This window comes from Acomys minous (genome assembly GCF_964271855.1).
Source record: "Acomys minous genome assembly, chromosome: 7".
Taxonomy (NCBI): Eukaryota; Metazoa; Chordata; class Mammalia; order Rodentia; family Muridae; genus Acomys; species Acomys minous.
In genome coordinates, this window is record NC_140488.1 from 64,902,786 (window position 1) to 64,909,465 (window position 6,680).

Sequence of the window (6,680 nt, forward strand, 5' to 3'; positions counted from 1 at the left end):
ACCTCTTTATCTAATGGTGGAGCCTTATAAGGTTTCTCCTGCCCATATTGGCATGTCAAGTGTTATTGTTATTATGAAGAGTCTGTTAAGTGTATTGGTGAGATTTCATGGTTGCAGCATCCCTGACAAATGTTCATTCACATCCTCTGTCTTTGTTCCATTGGCTTCAGTTTAGCAGTGTACATGAACTCAAAATTTCCCAGGCCTTGTTGTGGAATATGGCCACAGACCATGGTATCATCAGCAACCATATAATAATCTGACTTCTTGTCCTTACTTCTGCAATACCATATTTTTTCACAAGAAAATTCTTTCACATTTTGTACTGCAGGCACTTTTGTTAATGAAATTTCAAGAATATGGTTTCTCATCATTGCTTCTGATTAAAATTCTTTTCTGGTTGGGTATTTTGTACCTTGGTTTCTCTTTCTTCTGGACTGCCAGAGTGTGATGGCTTTGTTTTTGCCTGCTTTCTTGGCTGCTCAGCTGGTGTGTTCACAGGCAATGCCTGTTGGTGTTGGAGGCTGCGATATTGGGATGAGTTAGCTAAAGGAAGGTTGGAGAAGAAGGTCTTTGTGATCCATTGGGAATGGTGTCAGGGAGGAAAGAGAAACAGCAGCAGTTTTCCCACTATAGAGCTGGGGATGACACTGGGAGAATTGGATTTCATAAGAAATAGGAGAAGTGTAGGTCTGCCTTGAGAGGAACAACCATTGGGTTAGCAGCCAGAGCCTTCTGGAGTTGGAATTTCATATAAAGCAACAAGTTAAAAGAGGAAGTTTAGAAGGTAAAGATCTGTGGGATCTACAGGAGATAGGAGCCAAGGCTCTGGACAGGTTGTCATAGATGTTCTATTACACAGCTGGAGATAAGACTGACCTATTGGGTCTGTAGAAACAGAGAAAGAAAGAAAGTCTACAGGAAGCCTACATGGTTTTCTGGCAGGTGTGGCTTATGTTTTAGCAGTGTGTGCTTGCTGGAGTTGGAGGCTGGGGTATAGCAACCAGTGGAGGGAGATTAGGGAGGGGTGGTCTGTGGGCTCCACAGGAGACATGGGCAGGGGGAAAAGGAAACCACACCTAGTGATATGTTACAAGCTACATTTTCAAAGATACCTGAGTAATAAGATTGCTAACACATTTTGAATAGTAAATGCAAATCTTTATGTCATATTAATCAATGTATTCTTAAGAGGAAACAATATTAGTTATGAGAATTGAAAATGGAAACATCAGATAAATCAGGCATTTTTTTATTTGTGAAGATACTTGAAGCTTATTACAGAGGGTGTTATTTAAGAGTAAATACCTTACATATTTCAAATACATTTATTATTTGCAATTATATACTAATTTCATGGTATGTCACTTATATGGAAGAGGTAGTGTTTGAAAATGACAAAGACTAACAAAATATTTTCCAAATTTCCTTATATAATCTTAAAGGAATATCAAACCATTTCTTAAGAATACCAGATTACTATTCCTGTTCTCCATATGCTCTGAATATCTCACAGAATATTAGAGAAGTCAGTGGGTGAACTACAAAGCCCATTTCAAAATCAGAACCTTTGGCCACATAGATGATCTGTAATATTCCATTTTTAACAGAAAGTTCCAGAAATTATCAATCCTATAACTTAAAAATATTTTTCTTTGACCTATATCTCATTTTCTTTATGTTCCAAGCACAGATAAGTAGCCTTTCTATTTTATTACTATGCACTTGAATTTTACTCCACATGTAAATAAAATCATGCAAGGAATTATTTTTTGGCCTGGCTAATTTCAGCTAAATTGATGGACTCTAGATTCATCCCATGTTACGGGTAGTAAGATTCTTTAAGGCAAAATAATATATCAGTATGTGTATATATACAATTTATTCTTAAACTGTTCAGCCATTGACAGATGTTTAGATTGTTTTCATATCCTGACTATTATGAATTATCATGCAATGAGCACAGGAATTGAGTTATCACATTGAGGTAGTTACAGCTTTTCCTTGCAGTACCTACCCAGAAGAAAACTTGCTTGCTAGATATATGGTAATTCTAATACTGAGGGTATTTTTTAAGAATCCATATTGTTTTGAAAATTACTGCATTAATTTGCAACATCACCAATATTATATAATGATTTATTTTACTCCACAATGTCAATAATCTTTCACCTTTTTATAATAGTCATTTCAACGGATGTGAACTAATATATTTGTTTGTTGATTTCTTTATTTTTAACTGTACCCAGCTTTATTAAAAATACTTTTTATGAGCAACCATGGTATTTCAGGCAGGACATAGGCAGACAATCATTAACAGTATACAAGAACTTCCAAACTCCTTTCTTGTATAGACTACAAAAATTAGAAAGCCACTATAAAACCCAATTAAACATCCATTCAATGCTCTGCAAAGGCAGAAGTAACTTAGAGTGAGGGCTGATATTTCACATTCAGGATGTTGTTTAACAACTTTTCACAAGCCGACCCTAACTTTCAGGAAATGAAATGAAATGGCAGAATTATCTATCTGAAGATCCACAATCTTTTATAATGGAACCACTGCTTTTCTGAAGATGCTTAGTGACCTCACGGCAAAGTGCAGATTTCCCAATAGAGTGGAAAAACAATTTTGAGAGTCAGGTTCCAACAGTCTCTGGTTTTAGGGGCATTAAATCGGTCTTGATGGTATGGGGGAAGGAGGACACAACAATGAATTTAGAGTTTTCCCACATCACATGGCATTTTGTGCCACATATGGTGGCCACATATGTCGACACCAAGTCTCTCCTGGGAGCCAACAAGAGTCTTTTGGAATTATCAGGGAAAGATGTTTTCCATCATCAATCCAGCTTGAGAGACATTTTATTAGTGACACACATTCCTTTCGCCCATCCCAATGAGGTGTTCTGTGTTCTAATATCATAGCTTTAAAAAAAATCCCCAAAGTTCTGCTTTTATAAAACTTGATAAAAGTATTTCAAACTGTACAGTCACCAGAAGTACACAGTCATTAAAAACACACACACGTCATTTGGCATCACCAGGACCTTTGGCTTTCTGTGCCTGGTTTGTTTTGGCTTCTCCATTTTCCACAGGATTATTTGCATCCTTACAGGCATCAGCTTTCCCCTTCTTCCCCTTGGATACCTTCTCTCTCTTCTTTGCAGGGGCCTTCTTAGGCTTGGGCTCTGGCTTTGGAGGAGCAAGTTTATCACACAACCTTGCAGATCTTTTCTGTGGCTCTTCCTTTACCTTGGCTTTATTACCTTAAGCATTCCCTTCTGCCTTTCTTTTGGGCACAGCGGTGGTGCGGGACTTTGGGGCTGAATGCAGAGGAGATACAGCGGCGTGGGGGTTTCATCTGTCTGGAGTTGGCTCTTGCTGCTTTTCTATACACACACACACACACACACACACACACACACACACACACACACACACACACACTTACTTACTGGTTTATCGAGGCAGGGTTTCTGTGTGCAGCCTTGACTCACCTGGACTCACTTTGTAGATCAGGCTGTCCTTGATCTCACAGAGATCTATTTGCCTCTGCCTCCCTGATGTGTACACCACCACACCTGGTGAGCTGATATCTTAATATACATTTATTTGAGTTTTTGTTGAGTTCCTCTTTATATGCCTTTATCATATGTCTGTTCAGATCATTCGTCTCATCTCTATTTAACAGGTGTGGACTTCTTGTTTCTTTGTTCTTTTTGATACTGAATTTTAACATTCCCTCGTATATTTTGAATCCTAACCACTTGTTAGATATATGATTTTATTTATTTTTATTTATTTTTTAATATTTTTATTTAATTTTAATTTATGTGCATATGTGTGTGAAGGTGTCAGATCTTGGAGTTACAGACAGTTGAGAGTTTTTATGTGGGTGCTGGGAATTGAACCCGGGTCCTTTTAAAGAGCACTGCCTGCTCTTAACCACTCAGCCATCTCTCCAGCCCCAACTCTACAATTTTTTATAAGACAGTGTTCCTTGGTTCAGAGGCCACATGAGCATACCCCCCAAAATAACAACTGAAACAGGTCACAGAGACAAGTTACCTTATGCAAATGTATAGCACATCCAGTATAGAAGTGTTGCAATGAAAAATAGATGGTTCCAAAGAATAGAATGATGACATCACATTGGAGGGGAATAAGGGGAAAATGGGAGGGAGGGAATAATGGGAGGATACAAGGGATGGGATAACCATTGAGATGTAACAAGAATAAATTAATAAAAATAAAAATAAAATAAAAATAAAAAAGAAAAAAATAGCAGTGATTTCCAAGATATATGATTTTAAACAATACTTTTCTCTACTCTTTTTAAAACTTTTTTATTTTAAATTTATTTATTGATTTATTTGTTTATTTATTATTCACTTTACATCCCAATTTTAGTCCCCCCTCCTCCCTGTGCCACCCTTCCTCCCTTTTCTCCCATCCCCTTTCTCTATTCCTCAGATATGGGGAGCCCCTACCCACCCACCCAAGCACATCAAGTCACATCAAGACTGAACATTTCTTCTTCCCCTGTGGCCTGGCAAGGCAGCCCCACCAGGGGAGAAGAGATCAAAACCAGGAAACTGATCTTCTTGCATGCTTGATAACATTTGCAAAACATTTTCTGATTTGATGTAGTATGTCTATTTTTGTAATTTGTAATTTTTTAATTTATCTAAGTGCTCTTGGTACCTATGCTTTTAGTGTTATATTGAAGAAAGTGTTGTTAACACCAATTCTTACGTTTTTTCTAAGAGAGTTACTTCTTCAGGATCTTATATTTAAGCCTTTTATTCCAATTTGTTTCTTTTTGTGAAATATTCAAAGGTCCTATTTGTTTGTTTTTTCAGTTCCTCATGACTTACAAAATAACACTATCTTTTACCCATTTTATATTTTTAACACATTTTCAAAGATCTTTTCAGTGTAAATTCATGGCCTATTTCTGAGTTTTCTATTCTATCCATTAGTCTGTGTCTCTTTTATACACTATAACAGTATGTAATTATTTTGTCTTTATATTACAATTTGAAATCAGGAAATGTGATGTCAGCTCCTTTATTTTTCTTTCTCAAGATTGCTTTAACTATTCTAAGTCTTTTGTTGTTTTATTTGATTCTTGTAATTATTTTGTTTTTACTTTTGTGAAGAATTTCACAGGGGTTTTGATGATGACTACATTAAATTTATTGATAGTTTTGGATAGTATATTAGTTATATTTTAGATAGCAGGAACCAGTTAACTGACAGGAAGCAATTTATGAGAGAAAATATTTTTATTATATTTTACAGTTCAAGGAAAAACATTCTATTATTGAGGCAAAGGCATGGCAGCATGATTAGAAAGCCAGCATCACATTGCATCAGAGGTCAGGAAGTAGAGAGAGAGCAGAAAATGAGGTTATACTATAAAACAAGGATTTTTTGTTTGTTTGTTTTTTGAGACAGGATTTCTCTGTGTAGCAGCCTTGGCTGTCCTAGACTCACTTTGCTGACCAGGCTGGCCTCAAACTCACAGAAATCCACATGCCTCTGTCTCCTAAGAACTGGGATTCAGGCATGCACCATTATGCCTGGCCAGACTAAAATGTCAATACTCTCCCTCACTGTTCCATTTATTCTAGTTAAGTACCACATCCTACAGGTTTCACAACATTCCAAAATAGTGTGACCATCTGTGGACCAAGTGTTTGAACACATAAGCTTATGGGAGATTTCATATTCAAAACAGAACAGATAAGTAATATTTATTCTTGTGCTCAATATAAATGAGAAGAGTTGCATTTATGCAGTTCTTCAGTTTCTCTCAGATTTCATGTAATATATCTATGTGTGGATTTTTAGGCAGTGGTATGCTATACTGAACACAAAAGCCAATAATTTTTAATTTTAGGCCCTTCCTTTCATAATTTGTATATAACTATCTTTGGGATTGAATTAAATTTGTTTTAAAATTCATATGGAAAAAGAAAAATATATACTAATAACTATAAATTCCTTATCTACAAACTGAGAATAATGATGATAAATAATATTCTGACCTCACAAAAATATTAGAAAAATTGTAGCAATAATGGCACTACATTTAGTAATAATTTTTTTTTTACTACAGTTATGTATGTGAAACAGGCCCTTCTCTATAAAGCTTTCAGCAAATTCACTTTATTTTTTTATCTCATCTAATCTCTTTGTTTTTTTTATATTCATATTTTCATCCACACTGAACTAATGTTTAACTGTTTTAGAAAAGGTACAGTGAACATGCAACTTCAAAGAAGAATTTTACCTAAAACAATGACAGAGCCTTAGGGGCAAAACTAAGATGTTCTACTTAGTTGGTATTGAGAGAAAGAACTACAAAAATTATTCTGCATCTGTTCGCCATATTGATGTTCAATTATCCTAATTTGAAATAAGTTTCCTAAGCTGGAAATTTTACATTTCTACATAAAGTTTACTAAATGACATATTCCATACTTAAAATGTATTGGTTTGAAGACATACCAAATTTTGTTCCAACATTTTGTGGAACATTTTGTATTCCTAAATTTATGCAAATCTGAGAATAAAACTTTACAGTATTAAACCAGATTGCATCAATTTTTTTTACTGCCAAACTGTGTCCATTTTAAAAGGAAGAATTAGTCTACATTTTATGGAAAGAA

General features: G+C 35.4%; 1 pseudogene across 1 annotated transcript; it reads right to left on the reverse strand.

Moving 5' to 3' along the window:
* Positions 1 to 3,030: 3,030 nt before the first annotated feature.
* LOC311601991 (non-histone chromosomal protein HMG-17-like) lies at positions 3,031 to 5,690 on the reverse strand (annotated as a pseudogene). The gene is made up of 2 exons: positions 5,648 to 5,690; positions 3,031 to 3,326 (listed from the first exon to the last, which is right to left on the reverse strand). The product of its transcript is annotated as a non-histone chromosomal protein HMG-17-like (transcript).
* Between the last annotated feature and the right edge of the window lie 990 nt (positions 5,691 to 6,680).